The following is a 16,721-nucleotide window of genomic DNA, read 5'->3' as shown; positions in this document are numbered from 1 at the left end:
TATATCTTTTTCTCCTCTCTTTCCCCAGCATCTAGTATAGTGTGCCTGGCTCATATTCAGTTTTTAGGGCTTTCAGAAAGAGCAAATTAATCTTCAGCTGGAAATCCACAAGTACTTCAAACTCAGTATTTAGGAAAGGCAAAACCATTAGCTTCCCCGAAAGCTTGTAAAGTTGAAGAGACCTGCCAGAACTTGCCAGAACAATGCCTGGCAAGCAATAGTTGTCAAAATATAAGTCAACTATATTATAGCTTGAAATAATTCATCCAAGTACATTGATGGGTCCCTTCTTGGCCATGTATAGAAATTTCATATATGAATTTCTGTGGGAGCTGGAACTTTGGGTCAAACTGTTTAACTCAGAGATTCCTTGAATATGCATTTAAAAATCATATAAAACTGCATCGTTTCTAAAAATCTATCCTAGGCCACTCATTTTCCTTAACTTAGCTCTTGCTGTCTCCTGGCTGGAAGACAGGAACATACAGAGGTTGTGGGTTCTACCTTCTTTGAGAAAGCCCAGTGGTTGATTTATGTATGTTTTGAGATCTGGGGTAAAATATAATTCCTATATTCCATAAAACACAGCTGCAATCATATGCTATATGTCCTCTTGATCTTACCTCATCAAAGGTTAGCCCCAAACTCTGCATTCCTAATCACAGGCTGGTGATGCATCCAGATACTTCTTCATTTAGCTGATTGGTCTGCACGCTGCATACTATTATTTTCTGTGGCCTGCATATACTAATTATGTTTTCCTAGGGCACACTGCTGTAGACGTGCATCATTTTCCTCTGATCGTGGGGCTTAGGCCTGGGCCCTTCTTGATGCTTTAGAAAGGCTCTCTTTGACAATTCGTGAGGCAGCTGTAAAAAATAATGTTTGGACTGAAGGAGGGAAAGATTGATCAGGTACCTGATACAGAAAGAAGACAAAACTACTTGCTTCTCCCAAAGCATGTCGAGGTCCTAGCACAATGCCCAGGTGGAAGAAATTAGTTGAATGAGCCTGCATATGACTGAGAGGGACCACAGAGAGAAGTCTTTGTTGGCCACATCCAGGCCTTCACCAGGTGTTCCCCACCTGGTGACAAAGAGAAAACTGGCCTGGTTCTCTGCCCCTGTTGTCTACAATGCAGAGGACTTTGGTTGAGACTTTTGCCCTCTCCAAATCTGAATTTCTGGATGACAATAACAACTTTTAGACTTTTTAGTATTGGTGGGAGACTGAAATAAGATTTTTACATAGAAATAGGCTGGCATGCTACAGTTTTACTTATTCATTCATTACTCCAAAAATAGCTGTTGATTCTTCCATGGATGGGGCTCTCTGTTAAGCTTCAATGACACCAATGGTGAGTGGAAGGTGATGCAGACACAGTTCTTTTATTAGACTTCAGGACAGGAGCTGGAAAACTTTTTTTTTTTTTTTTTTTTTTTGCAAAGAACTGGTGGCAAATATGTGAGGCTTTGCAGACCACGGAGCATTTGTTACAACGGCTGGACTCTTGCTGTCGTGGTGTAAAAATAGCCACACACAACATATAATGGATGTAGGTGGTTGTGTTCCGATAAATATGTATCTCCAAAACAGGCAGTGGGTTGGAAATGGCCATGCCACCCAGAAGCTGGAGTTAGACAAGCCCTGGTCTCGGGGTTCGACAGAAGGCAAATGAGCCATCACAATTCATGAAAGGAATATGGCTCCAGATGAGTTGAAGACTAAGAAAGCTCACACAGATTGGGATGGAGACTTAAGAGGCTAGAAAGGAAAGAGGAAAAGGGGGTATGATGGCACATGAGAGCGAAGAGGTTGGATGGACCCAGGGAATGACATTTAAACAGAGATCCAGATTGTATGGAGATTTGAGTTAGTGCCTCCAGAGATGAAGAGTGGAGATCGGAGTGTTCCAGGTAGAGGAGGTGGCAGGTGGGAAGACCTGGAGGTAGACAGGAGTGTGTGCCATCAAGATGTGACAGAAGCCAGAACAGCAGAGAATGAGATGAACAAAGGGAAGCAAAACCATGGGGGGCACTGAGTTGGGAATGGATTGTAGAAGGCGAGTGCTGGGAGAAGACAAGCTAGGAGGCCCGGGTGGCCGTCCCCAGAGAGGTGATGTTGGTGAGATCAGGGTGGTGGTGGTGGTGAAGGGGGGAAGAAGGGGACAGAGATTTATTATGGAGATAAGGCCAAGGGGCTCTGTTAAAGGATGGATGCACAGGTAAACAAGACAGGAGAAAAAAAAATCAAGGATAACTCTTAGGTTTTCTGGAGAAAGAAGTGTGGGGGAGGGGAATGCATGATTATTTAAAATGTGGAAGAATATTGGCAGAGAATTGTGCACTTAGAAATGGAGTATGACTGGTGTGTGTGTGTGTGTGTGTGAGAGAGAGAGAGAGAGAGAGAGAGAGAGAGAGAGAGAGATGTTAGCACGGGAAAGCCAGTAGGCCTGTAGGATAAATACCTTTGTTTAGAGAGCAACTCCTCATTTAGTTGCACCTTTTACAAGCCACATGCCTGGGTGTTGGTGTTGGGTAAAACTGTCACTTCGTCAGCAGTTGGTGTTGCCTCCTGATTGCACATGGGTTCTGGAGTCCAGATCCTACAAAATTCTACAGAACACCTTCCTGTGTTTGGTAGAACAATGGCCACATCCTAATTTCTAGAAATTATGAATATCTTAAGTTACACACAAAGGCAAAGGAAGGTTATAGAAGGTGTTAAAGTTGCTAATCAGCTGAGTTTGAGAAGAGGAGTTTCCCCCAAAGGATCCAGAAGATCCTGAAAAAAAATTATAAGGATCCTTTAAAGTCAACCAAGTAATCAGAATCAAAGACAGAAGGACAGTCAGAGAGAAGTGATGTCACTGATTTTTGAAGTTGGAGAAAGGGAACCCTAAGACTAGAAGCAGGAGGCCTCAAGAAACTTGGAGGTAAGAAAAAGCATTCTCCCTGGAGTCTCCAGAAAGGAATGTAGCCCTGCCCGTGCCTGGATTTTAGCTCAGTGACTCTTCTCTGGTTCCTAACTTACCAAACTGGAAGGCCATAAATATATATTGTTTTAAGCCACTTAGTCTTTGGTAGTCTGTCCCAGCCACAGGAGGAGTCTAATCTACTTACCTGTGTCATGGGAGAGAGACTCAGTTTTTCTGTACCTCCAGTAATCATTGAAATACCTACTTCACAGAGGTGAGCATCAAGGGGGCGCCCTGTGTGACATACTTATCACTAATCTGGAATGTAGCAAATATCAATAATGTTAGCTTTTCCCCTTTCTCAGGAGCCCCTATCTCCAGATGAGAAAAGATACCTGCTTTTCCCAAAGGAAGAGAAAGCATATGGATCGTTTGACAATGACTTGCCCAAGAGAGCCTGGCTGATTTACCCAGGTCACCTGGGAAACAGGTTCAGCTCCATCTCCAACATCCTAGCAGCCCCAAAGTACCTGGCCTCCATTAAATACACCTATAATTACTGACGTCAACTAGACCCACAGATGGGGAAACCTCTGTCGCTCCTTATCAAAGTCAAGTGTAAGGTGGAGCAGCCTGTATTTTTCAGGCTTAATGGGGTTGCTCCTCTTCTGAGAAATAAAATAAAATAAAACTCCTAGATAAAAACATCTGTAGTTCTTAGACAAGAGTATCAGTATGCTTTGCGGCATCCTGCCGTTCCTAATATTCAAATTATCAGCAAATAACGATTATGATAAATTATTAACTGTTTGTGAGTGGAATGATTTGCATATTTTAAAGCATTCTTTTCATATTAAATCTTCAAAACACCTTCTCTCCTTGCAAATCAGGAAGGATTATTGGAATGATAAGTTTTTCCCGGCTCTATGGTGCTCATTTGGAGGACGGGAGCAATCGTTGCCTGAGCTTGTGTGGGGGGCCTGCCTCTCTCCCCTGGAGTCGTGTCTCCCTTGCACGTGGGTCTACATGCTGGAACCTGTGACCTGGGACCTGCCCAGGCACACATCCCTGCTTTAGCCCTCAGCTGGGATTCTGGAAGGAGTTGGCTGATTCATAATCAGAAGAGCTCAGATCTCCCTGGGTCTGCTGTGGTTCACCTCCTTCCTGAGACCAGCTGCTTCTGGCACAATTATAGTCCCACTCTGTCCTCCAACAGTTCTGCTATGCCCCGTTCTCAGGTTCCTCTGTGTCTATCTGCTAATCTTCTACTCTGTTCTCAAATCTTATGCCTTGAAGGTCATTTCCAATACCCCTGGCCCAGCACCCAGGCAATAGGGGTTCTTTTATTCTCAAACTCTGACACTTCAACCAGATGGATAATTCCTGAAATTTGATGTCTCCAAGTCTGTCTCTTCCTGCCTGAATTTTCTAATAAGGTCAAATGAGAGAAGAGTGGGACAGTTCACCAAGATATCCTCCATAAAGGGACGCTGCTCAAGTAGTTATTTGGATGGTGGAGGATAAATCAACAAACCAGGCATTGGCTTGATGACAGGACAACCTGTCTTTAAAAGGACGAATGCTCGGCTTGATACTTGACCTACAATATAAAGAAGGTCACGGCTCACATTTTTGTCCCTAAAAAGGAATTGGTCTTCCAAAACCCCAGAGGAAAGCAGTCTGGCTTTCTGATTATACGTGTCATTGCAATGCGGTGATGTCATACATGATAAAACTAGGGAGCTGGGCTTGAATTGAAGTCAATTGAAGCTTACAGGCTTAATCCAGGTTTGGGTATTTCAAATTTGTCCAGCCATGATTTCTAGGGCAAGAATTTGAGGTTAGAATAGCTTCTGAGTGACATGGACCGTCGGTCGGTTTCATTTGCAATTCCGTGGGCCACTGCCAAGGAAACTCTGTTCATATGGTTTTTAAAGTGTCATTTTGAAGGGAAAACTGAGCTAATCTCTGCTTCCCGAGAGTCTTGGAAGGGAGGTTTTTCACTGCAGTTTTATCAGAGCCTAGTGAGTGTGAACAGGTAGAGGTTGTGCTGGGGATTATAAAGGGCCTGGCAGGTTTGGCCTTGTGTGGGTTTGTGGGTAATCCCTGGTTTGTTTAACAGGGTGATTCTGGGTCAGGGAGCAGTTGACACAAGTGCATGAAGACACATTTACAAAGAAAGGCACTGTGTGTTGGCCCCAAGTCCAGGCAGTCAGTTCTGTGTTCTCACCGCTGTCCGTCCCTCCCTGGAACCTTCCTGAAGAGGTTGCCCTTGGAAGCCACAGGCCTCTTTACCAGTGACAGAGTCCAGTACAGCTTGTGTGGGAAATGGATTTTTTTCCTACTGTATCCCCCCACCAGAGGAATAGGAATTTATTCAAATTAAATCAGTAGTCTAGGATCAGGAAACCTCTAGGGCTAATATAGGAACTAGATTGGTACCTTGGTACAAACTGAAATCTTTGTTGGGTCTCACATGTATATATAGAAATGAATCCTTTTTTATTGCTATATAATAATTATCCATATTTATGGGGTAAATGTGATCATTTGATGCATCTGTATAATGTGTAATAAACATATCAAGTAATTAACATTTTCATCTCCTTAAACATTTATCATTTATGTTGGGACACTTCAAACTCTTCTAGTTGTTTATAAAATATATAATAAAATTGTTGTGAACTCTACTTATCTTATTGTGCTGTAGAACACTAGGATTTATTCCTACCACCTAACTGTACTTCAATGTTATGCCCCCTTATTCTATCCCTCCTTCCCCTCCCCTTCCTAACCTTTAGTAGTCACTCTTTGACTTTCTACTTTTATTACATCAACTGTTTCAGCTTGTACATAAAAGTGAGAATGTATGGTATTTCTTTTTGTATTTGGCTTATTTCTCTTAATATGATGTCTTCCAGTTCCATCCATATTGCCAGAAATGAGAAATTGAATGCTTTTAGAAAATGATGGGATGTAGCATCCTTTTTTTTTTTTTTCTGTTAGTGATCTGGCATTCACCAATTGGGATGGAAGAATCATAAATAACAGAGTCACTGTTTGCAACAGCATGGAGACAATGGTAAGCAAACCTGAAATTGTTCAGGTGGAAGAAAAAAATACAACAAACAGCTTGATGCTGGTGAGAACAGTTATACTTGGGGACTTCGAGGAAGCCTGGCTGTGACAGAAAGCCCTAGGGAGAGAGGAGGCTGGAGGAATGAGCAGGGTTCAGATGATGCACCTTATCATGCTGCTGAGGATTTTCCAGAACTTGTTGCTCCTCTGTGATCCCTCACCCACCAACCAGCACCTCCCCAATTTTCCATCTCTGAAGAGTTAGCATTACTTAGGGTGAACTGTCTTGGGAATAGACCCTCCTTATCTCCTTGGTGCCATAATTCTTACTGTGAGATAACAGGGGCTTCATATCCCAGGACTCCTTCTAGTTTCAGAAATAATGCCTCCTTCCTGAATCTTCTCAAACACTGGACACCTTGGGGCTATTGCTTCTCCCCCTTTTAATGTCCCCCATGCACAGTTCTTGATCATGCCGTTTGAAAACACACCGTAATAACTGAGTCTCTTTCTGTTCATCCCGTTAAGACTTGGGTATTTCTGGAAACTTAAGCATCCAGCTGGCTCAAGAAGGATACCAGGTGTGCTTGTGGACTCTGACCAGATCTGACCCCTGAGGAGAGCCCACTGTCCTCTGGAGGGAGACCTGGAACATTCCTCCTTCCAGTAGCTGCCTCGCCCTGATCCACCACTGTCCCTCTGGCTTTTTCTTTCCCTAATTATAACCTGAGTTGAGTCATCTGGTATAGCTACTGGTGGTTATGGTTTAATGTCTGCTCTAATAGTTACTTAGTCTTCAGGAAAAGCAAGGAAAGTGGTTGGTTTGAAACAGCCTAATTCTCCCCAAGACTGAGGTCATTCACAGAGGTTCTTTAAGAAGACGTAGGATATCTTTAAAAGCCACTAAAGAAACAGTGCTCAGAGTTTCCATTTAGCCATCCCCCAAATATCTGTCTCACTTTAATTCAGATAAGTAATCAGAGCACAATAGGACCAAAGAAATGCTGTTTGCTATTAGAATGGGATTTATCTGTAATTCCTGGATGAGATTTTTGCATATCCTGCTGGGGGGCGGGGGGCAGCAGAGAGAGACTTTAAAACTTCCATGTGTCTAAGATTTATTTGGGACACTTATGAAATGCAGATTCCTGGGCTATAGTCCAAGGTGATTCTGACTCATTGGGTTGGGTGGTAGGGCTTAGAAATTGCATTTTTAATAATTAGCCCCAAATGATTCTGATGCAAGAGGTTCATGGCTACACTTTGAGAACTAGGGCAGCAGCAAACTTGCTCTTTCTATGAATTAGGAACTGGAGGAGTGATGCAGTTTAAGTGCATAAAGGTTCAAAATAAAATATTTGCAGAAGTACCAGTGGATAAATAGGACGTGGGTCTACTTAACAAATTATAGAGAAACACAAATGTAAGGAAACAAACTGCAAAATGGACAAACATTAAAACAAGAAGCCAGAAAACACTAACAACAAAAGAAAAAGAATCAATTTAGAAAAATAGAAAGCAAATTGCTGCTTTTTTTTTTTTTTTTTAAAAAAAGACCTTTCAACTAGGATGAATGTAAAGCTGCATCTCTCTGCTATTGAAAAGAAACAGCTAAAATAAAGATATTTCACCAGGGTAATAATCAATCAATATACTTCATATTCCTTAACCCATTGATTTTTTTTCCATTTTAGACATTTCCATGTTAGACATTTTTTCCAAGAGAACAATCAAGTATGTACAGAAACATGAACATATAAGAACATTCATTTTAGCATTATTTAATATATCAAAAATTAAAAACAAGGTTTATCTATGAAGCACTAAAATGTAAACAGCTGTAATGGGATGTGCTCAAGTCAATAAAATATGCAATACAAAATGTATTGTAAAATATGCAATAAGAAATATATTCCATATTTTTTTCTTGAATAATTAATTGAATAAGAAGGAACTAATTTCAAAAGCAAATGTAGGCTTTATTCCAAAAAATAACAATACCATTGGATAGGCATTATGGTGCTTTAAATCTTCTTGGGATTTTTTTTTTTGTCATATTGCTAAAATTTTCTACGACAATGGGTACGTTTTGGGAAAAAAAATTTAAGAAATAGCAAATAACAAGATACATGATTTCAACATCCCAGGCAGATGCAAATTTTTAAAAAAGTAAATGTTTCTCCAACATAAATAACTGAAGTTATTCTTTATTAAAAAACTAATTATTGGTGTTTAAGAGTTATATTAATAAACTACATAAGAAATAAGACCATATATAAACAGTGCATTATCATAGGTTTATTTACATATATCCATTTCTAAGCTGACATATGTATCATTTTCTATGTACATATATCTTTTCTTTGCAGTTCTATAAAAAGTGCTTTTTAAAAATGCTCAATGAACATTTAAAATTGCTTATTTATCATGGCACTTTCCAAAATGCAGAAATTCACAATAATAAGAACTTATTAAAACTTATGTACATCAGCCATAGCAAATCTCCAAGGAAAACTCACATATTTAAGTATTTAGTATTAATTTCAAAAGCAAATGTAGGCTTTAACTTTTACTGGTGACTAAGTTATTAACTTAAATTCATGTACTAAATATTCAGTTCTAGAATTTGGAAAAAACACAGAAGCACATATTGAAAGAGTAAAAACATTTAAGAAAACACTATCTCTTTCCTATGTAAATACTTGGAAAAAAGTCTCAGAGATGATTTTTTTAGGTAACATAAATACCCCCAAATATCTGTAGAAACAGCAGTCATGAACCAAAACTTATCCAAAATATACTTCCAAAATGTGACAGAGCTATCACATATGTTTTAACCAGTGAATTCCAAATTTTTGAGGAACAGATAATTTTAGTGTGAGACAAACTGATCCAAAGCATAAAATAAGAAGAAAGGCTTTCCAAGTAATTTTACCATATTGGATATCGCTGACATTAATATCTGGGAAAGATTGTATGTACAAAATCAAAACTAGAGGTCAAATTCATTTCAAATATTGATACAAAAACTCTAAGTGAAATCTTTGGAAATAGAACTTAATAGTTTCTGAACATGAGGCCTTCCCATTAAAACAGCTCATTCTGGGACTGCTAGAAAGATGCATTATTTTCCAATAATAAATAGGAGCATATCAATAGAGTAATAGGAAATACTGTATCACTGTTACTCAAAGGGTGACATTTAACATGCAAGAGAGAGCTTGACAAACATTGATTTCTGAGCCCCAAATGCAAGGCTTCTAATTATACATGCAGGGAGGAGAGGAATGTTGAAAATGTATATGTCTAGCAAGTTCCCAGGCCACACTGATGCTGCCAGTCAGGGGCACACACTGCACTTGGAGCAACATCACACGGAGCAGTGGTATTTGACTTTTGTTGCAAGTTAAAATCATAGGGACCCCATAGAAATACTAATGTCTGAGTTCCAATACCAGATACTCTGATTTAATCACCTAGGCTATGATATGGGTGGGAGGTATAAAATCTCCCTTGGTATTTCAATATGCAACCAAGTTTGAGACATTTTACACTGAAGGGTTTGGCCAAAGATAGTGGCCTTGCAATAACTTTATTATAAACCTTTACTGGTGACTAAGCATTGTGCTTTCCTCTCTTACACAACTCATCTTAACAGATGACATGGGGCACAACCATCATCACTTTTTATGAAGCAACTGTTCATGAGAGGCAGTTTACATGTACTGTCTCAAGTGCTTGAAGGGATTCCTCAAGTCACCTGGTTTTTTTCTTGCTGTTGCTTTAAGGAATGGATACTGCACAGGGTATCCAAACTTTCCTGGTTTTCTCCAGTTTGAGGATTTTTCCAGGATATGGTACTTTCAGTGCTAAAACCAATTAAGTCCTGGGAAAATAGGTGAGTTGATCACCTGAGGATAATGATGTTCACACAGTTACCTGTTACTGGCCTGGAGTTGAAGGCAGGGTTGTTGTATGTGCTGTTCTCTCTACTGTGCTGACCTGGAAAGCCACTGGGGAGGAGGGTGCTATAAGAAATTACCCAAACTAGAGTCATGGTGAATTGCCATTACAATGCCATGGTGGATTAATTGGTAATGACTAGGAGACAGTACTTAGTTAGAAACTTCTGATATTTTCAGTCCAGAAATATAAAATTTCCAGGACCAAATAAATCAATACCTACAGCAGTCATTATTCAAGTGTTTCCAGGACTAGTCACAACACCACAAGAGAATTTTTTAGAAATGCGAACTCTCAGGCTCCACTCAAACATACCAGAAAAGAAATTTTGAGAGTAGGGTCAACAAGCTGTTTTCAGAAGCTCTCTAGATGTTTCCAATGTAGTCTAAGTTTAAGAAAAGACAGATTGTTGTGAGTTATCCCTTTGGTGAGAATGTTCCAAGGTTTTGATTGCTGATTTGAATACAGCCATGGGCCTCACCTAGAGTTAGTCCTGTTGAACAGTGGATGTTGCCTTTGTGGGCCCAAATTTCCCCTTTGGAGTTCCAAAAATAATGTTTAATGTTTCTCCAAGACCTAGTAAGCAGTGACAATAGGGAAAAATAAACTTGATTTGTTTTTTTCTTTTTTAGGTTAAGAAAGCTCTTGAAAAGGAGAATTGTTGATATGAATTCTGTGTTAGGCAGTGTTGTGGTAGAGCATGGAAAATCCTGGAACTGAAACTTTCACTTTTTTTTTTTTTAACTATCCAAGCTGTGAATTTCAAAAATAACAAGTCATTATAAAAGTGAAACACAAGATTCTTTACACCCACTGTTTTAATCATTTTAAACCCTTCTATGACTTGAAGTAACTAAAATCATCTTTTTTAGTCGTTAATGCTCACTGAATCTTTTATGCTTTCTGGACATGAAATAGCATGAATATCATGTTTGAGGTACTCTTCCAGGCATTTTACATGTATTCATTTAACGTTGTGTTGAATTAGGGACTGTAATGATTGCTGAAGTTCTGGAGATTAATGACACATTATTCTTGCTTTCAAAGAGCTCTCAGTCTAATGCTATATCTAAAGCATGATACACCAAAGAGAGAAGTCCTGAGAAACAGGTGCCTCGCCCAGTTTGGCTGGGTCAGGGAGTGGGCAAAAACCAAGAGAAACTTACTGGAAGAGGTGATACTTGACCTGAATCATAGGAGGAGTAGTCATCAGCAAGCAGAATTTAATTCAAATACATTGCTATTTAATCTTCACAGCAACTTAAAAAAAAAATAGGTGTCATTAGTCACATCTCATGGAACATTTTAAGTAAAACACTCAGGAGACAGAAAATGACATGGAGCAAATTTTATGGGAGAACACCCAAACTAGCCCATGTAAAGTTTAGCTTAATAGCTATTGATCTTAATCAGTCTATCTACCTATCTATCTATCTATTTCTGTCAGATGATTGGACTGTCCTCTCAATTTATAAATTCATATGTTAAGTCCTAAACCCAATGTGACTATAGTCAGAGACAGAATCTTTAAGAAATTGACTTACTTTTATTAGATTATAATGGTGCCTTCACCTAGTAGGCTATATAAAAAGATGAAGAGACACCAGAATTGTCTTCTCTTCACATACAAGCAGAGGGTGGGTCATGTGGGGGATATAGGGAGAAAGTGGTTGCTTACCATTCACCTCATGGACTCCAACTTTGATGGAAACTTGATCTTGGACTTCTAAAAAACAAATTTGTGTAGTTTAAGTCACCAGTCTGGTAAATGTTATGGCAGCCCCAGAAGACTCATGTTCTCTCTACCTGGTTTAAGGAGTTTATATAAAGAAGGGTTAATTTAAAATACGTATTGTTTGTTTATTTGTCATAACCTAACACAAAGGCATTATACTTTAATATGTGTGTGATAAGAAATAGCATTGGTCTTTAAGATAGGGGATGTTGGAAAACCTGTTATTGGTTTGATTCTGACATTCCCTCTTTTAGAAATATGCCCAAAGGTAGACCTTGGCTCTGCACTGAAATAATATAACTGCGGTTCAAACAGTGTGCGTTTGACTAATTTGAATATCTTAGTTCAAATGCTAGAAATGGAGTACCTGAGCTTTGGAGAAACTATGGGTACAGGTACAAAAGCCACATGAGTGTTGAGCGTTAAAATAGTTAACCAGGTGAATGCCAAGCCCTGATCTGTGTCTCCTTGTCCATCAGTGTCTTTATACCCGATCTGGAAATGTTTCTGATTCAAGTGGAATATAACATTGTAAGAAGCAAAGAAACTCAGTAAAAGCTTTATATACGTTCATGGATTTTACCCTCAGATCTCAATCTAGAATAAATTGTTCATACTGGGGGCAGTGAAGTATCTGTCCTGTCAGAAAGTCCTGGGGTCACTCAAGTTAACTATTAACTATTTCCTTACCAAGGCTCATAATCTTTCTGACCCTAATGTTTTTTTTTTTTTTTTTTTACTGTTAAGAGTATTAAATGTATCTCAAAACATGGTTATGGGGAATATATAAATGATGAAATAAATATACTTCCAAATGTTAACATCTTTCTCATTTTTCCCATTTAGTGATTAGTGATCTTAATTCTTACAGGATTAATCTTTCTGATGCCTGCCTAAGTTTATTATAAATTAGTTTGCCTAAAATAGCCATCTTTCTTTTCTTTTCTTTTTTTTTTCCTAAAATTTGGATTGGCCCTGACTAAGCTAAATGCTCTGGTTAATGTAGCAAAGGGGCCCGGTAGTGAGTAAGCTTTCATCCTTATTATTGAAATCAGTGAATTATTGACTTATTTGTAATATCAGCAATAACTTTCAGAAGTGAGATGCCTTTTTCAGATGTTCAACTCTGAATTTGGCATTGAAACAAAATGCGAAGCTTTTAAAGCAAAATAAGTCTTTATAAAATGCTGTCCATCATGTCTCTTCCCAGAATCATATAGAACACCATATTGTGTGATAGAAGAATGAAGAAGGAGGAAATAAAAAAAGCCTGGAACTATTGTTGGCTTTACTCAGAATTCTAAATATGTAATGCAAGTTACTCTAATAACTCAGAATTTCAAAGGTTCATTTTATTTCAAAGAAAACCTCTTAGCCTAATTTGGGGTGGATGGAGAGGGCTGCTCTCTTTGGCCAGGAGTCCCGATGTATGATTTATTCTTGCAGTATTTCTATGTGATGTTTTTCATCTCTGCCAAATTTTGTGGAAATGCCAAGTCTCTCTCTTTTAAAACTCAATACGATTTGGCTCAGAAATATAAGACATGGGGAATAGAATACCAGTTATTTAATTCAACACTGTTTCTCTCACCCCTGACTAACCTCTTATTTAAGAGATTTAAAATAATTTTCCATATAGAAAACATTTTACCTTTGGATTTTTTTTGGATATTCCTTTAGAACCTCTTCTAAATTACCGGAATGTAACACTGTACGCACAGGTGAAAACTACTTGCTCTTTGAAAACAGCATTTCTTTTGGATCCAGCCAAAAATACAAGAATGTTTTCACTGACTTCCCACCAAAGAGAAAAGCTATTTCACAAAGTAAGTTTCACCTTTGAGGAATAACATAAAACATTTCAACCTTGAGCTCTGAGACTTTACCAACTGTAAGTTAATATTTGTGCTCAGCCCTGACTGAATCATAAAACCTCACTGAACACACCGGCCATGTGATACTTGTGGTGTAGCCTGTGGCCTGATGTTGTGGAAACAGCTTAGATTTTTGATCTCCTTGGAATAACTGTATGAGTCTTCAAAATACCATGTCAACTGTCTCAGTCTTTATATTTTGAAAGCGAGACTTCTCTGACCCTTCTTCTTTGAATTTTAAGATGATAAAGTAACGGGCCTGGAAAAAAATAAGCTCTCCACCAAGGCCAAGGATGATGTCCTTCAACTACCTTCATTTTCTCCGTCTAGTCCAGCTCCCAATTTTGTCTTGGATTCTGTGGTAGAAGAAAAAAATGGCCCTCGATCATAATCATATCTTAATCTTCAAAACCTGTGAATATATTACCCTATGTGGCAACAGATTTTGCAGAGATGGTCAAGTTAGGGACTTGGAGACACAAGATGACCCTGGATTATCATGGTGGGCCTGATGTAATCAAGGGGGGTCTTTGTAAGTGGAAGGAGGAGGTCGCATCCAGTGATGTTGGGACATGCTATGCTGGTGACCTTGAACATAAAGTAAAGGACCACAGGATAAGGGATGTAGGGGCTTCTAGAAGTTGGAAAAGTCTTGGATATGGATTCTCAGTGGGACCCCAGTGGGAACACAGAACTGCCAGCACCCTGGCAGCCCTGTGACACCCATTTTCAGACTTGTCACTTCTAAAAATAGAAGATTGGTAAATTGCTGTTGCTTAAAGCCAGGAAAAAGAAATGAACGCAGGTGTCATGGATCACAATTGCAATTTCAGCAACTTGGGAGGCCAAGGCTGGAGGATCACAGGTTTGAGGCAAGCCTGGATAATTTAAAGAGACCCTGTCTCAGAATAAACAAAAATTAAAAGGACTGGGGATGTAGCTCCATGGTAGAGCACCCCTGGGTTAAATCTTCAGTACTGGGTGGTGGGGGTCGGGGGGGAAAAACAACAACAAAGGAAGAAAGAAAGAGAGGCAGGAAAGGAGAAAATGAATTTAGATTCTTTGCAGGGCCCTGTACTTTGGGCAGCTATGGAAAGTGGTTCTAACCATGCTTCTCTGTTTCCTTAAGTAAGTTTTTAAGAAGAAATGTCCCTTTTATTCCTTGTATTAGTTTCCAATGGCTGCTATAACAAATTATCACATACTCAATAGTTTAAAATAACAGAAATCTATTCCCTCACAGCTTGGAGAACAGAGGTCCAAAGTCACTCTCTTGGGGTCAACAGCGAGATTTTGGCAGGACTGCACTCGCTCCAGTGTCTCTAGCAGGGAATCTGTTCCTTGTCTTTGCCAGCTTGTGGTGGCTGTTTCTTAGTTTGTGCTTTACAGCTTCCAATTCCTGTCCCTGTAGTCACAGTGCCTTCTCCTTTTCTGCAGTCAAATCTCCCTCTGTCTCCTTATAAAGACACTTGTGATTCCTTTTAGAGCCCATCTGAAGAATCCAGGATAAAATTCCCATGTCAACATCCTGAACTTCATCACATCTGCAAGTCCTTTCCTTGCTACATAAAGTAAGATGCACAGATTCCAGGAATGAGGACTTAAATATCATTTGGGAGGCCACTATCCAGCCTACCCTCCTCCCTATGGAAGTTCAGGCTGCACAGAGCTGTGGCAGCCAATTAACAGCCAGAATTGTGCAGGGCAGAGGAGGCCCAAAGAGGAAGAGGAAGCACAGCTGGATTCACGTTCCTGGTGTAATTAAATCTGGAATCATCTACCTTGGGCTTACTTTTAAGTATATCTCCTTAAATATTAACCCATAGGAGGCTAATGGAATAATATGAATGCAATTGGGCCATTTTTCTTTTATAAGCAAGAAAGCTAAGGATCCCGGAGTAGAATGAATGGGTTGATGTGAACCAAACATTTAGACACCTTTTATTTTTCTTGTCTAGAAAATCGTTGAGAAGTAGTCCTAAGAGCTATTTCATCAGAAGGCTTTTGTGTGTGTGTCTTAACAGAATTATATTAACAAAACTTCTTTCTGGGAATGTGATCCATAGATATCAGAGTACTCATCTCCAGGAAGCTGGGGACACGCTGTCCCAGGTTCCTGAAAAAGCTCAAGTTCATAATTTTGTGTCGCTTTGAACAACCTTACAACAAATCTTGAGGAGACTTGAAACAAAGCTTCAAATCATGATCTTTGGAATCGCATACCTCTCTGGGAAGGTGTTCAATCGAAAACAAATGCAAGTGAAGCTTTATGGATTTGATCCTTCAACCTTGACCTATGGTCATTTCAAGAGGTTTCATGATTGGTTCATCCAAACTTCACTATATTCTCATTAATAGAAAAAAATGAAATTAAAAAAAAAAGATGGAGGGAAAGAGAATTTCCAGTCAAGGGCATGAAGAAAGAAAGTTTCTGTGCTATTTGGTTGGCAGTGTTTCCCCAGAACCAGGCTGAGCGATTATCTGAAGACAAGCTTGTTTGGACACTCTATCACTTGGTCCTGAGTCATTTTTATGAAATGCTACAGAAAGTGTTAGAATATCCAATTAGTAATGATTCGGTGGAGCTGGGAAAGTGTCACTTTCCTGGGTGGTCCTCAACTTTTCTGGCTTTTTAGCCAAAGATATTTATTTTAATAATAGCTCAGAGACTAAGAGGCCTGTTCTCTTCCCTCTTTCCCAACAAATTGTGAAGAACTCCCCTATTTATTCTTCGTATCTCTAGAATCTCTGTGTGGCAGTTGCAAATGACTATTTCCCATGGAGGATGGATTTGAAAAATTGAGAGCTGCCTCCAGGTCTCTGAAGCAACCTCATCAGAAGGCTTTTTAGTGTCTTAGTAGAATTGTCTAAAAACAGCTTTTTTCTGGGAATAGGATCCAAAGATGTCAGTAGTGCTCATCCTTCAGCAGGCTGGAAATGCTCTGCCCCAGGTTCCTGAAAAAGTTCAAGTTCATAATTTTGTATCACCCTTAACTTCAGGAGAACTGAGTTTCCTGACTCCGAGGGCCACAAGAATAGAAGCAGAAAGGAACGGGTGATCACTGAGTGTGAGGCCAACCTCTCTAACACTCCAGGTTTGAAGACTGCTCTGCTTTATTAGAAATATAGCTGGCCATAAGGATTCTGGAGCCTT

This window comes from Marmota flaviventris, chromosome 2 (genome assembly GCF_047511675.1).
Source record: "Marmota flaviventris isolate mMarFla1 chromosome 2, mMarFla1.hap1, whole genome shotgun sequence".
Lineage (NCBI taxonomy): Eukaryota > Metazoa > Chordata > Mammalia > Rodentia > Sciuridae > Marmota > Marmota flaviventris.
Note: the sequence above shows the minus strand (reverse complement) of the source record.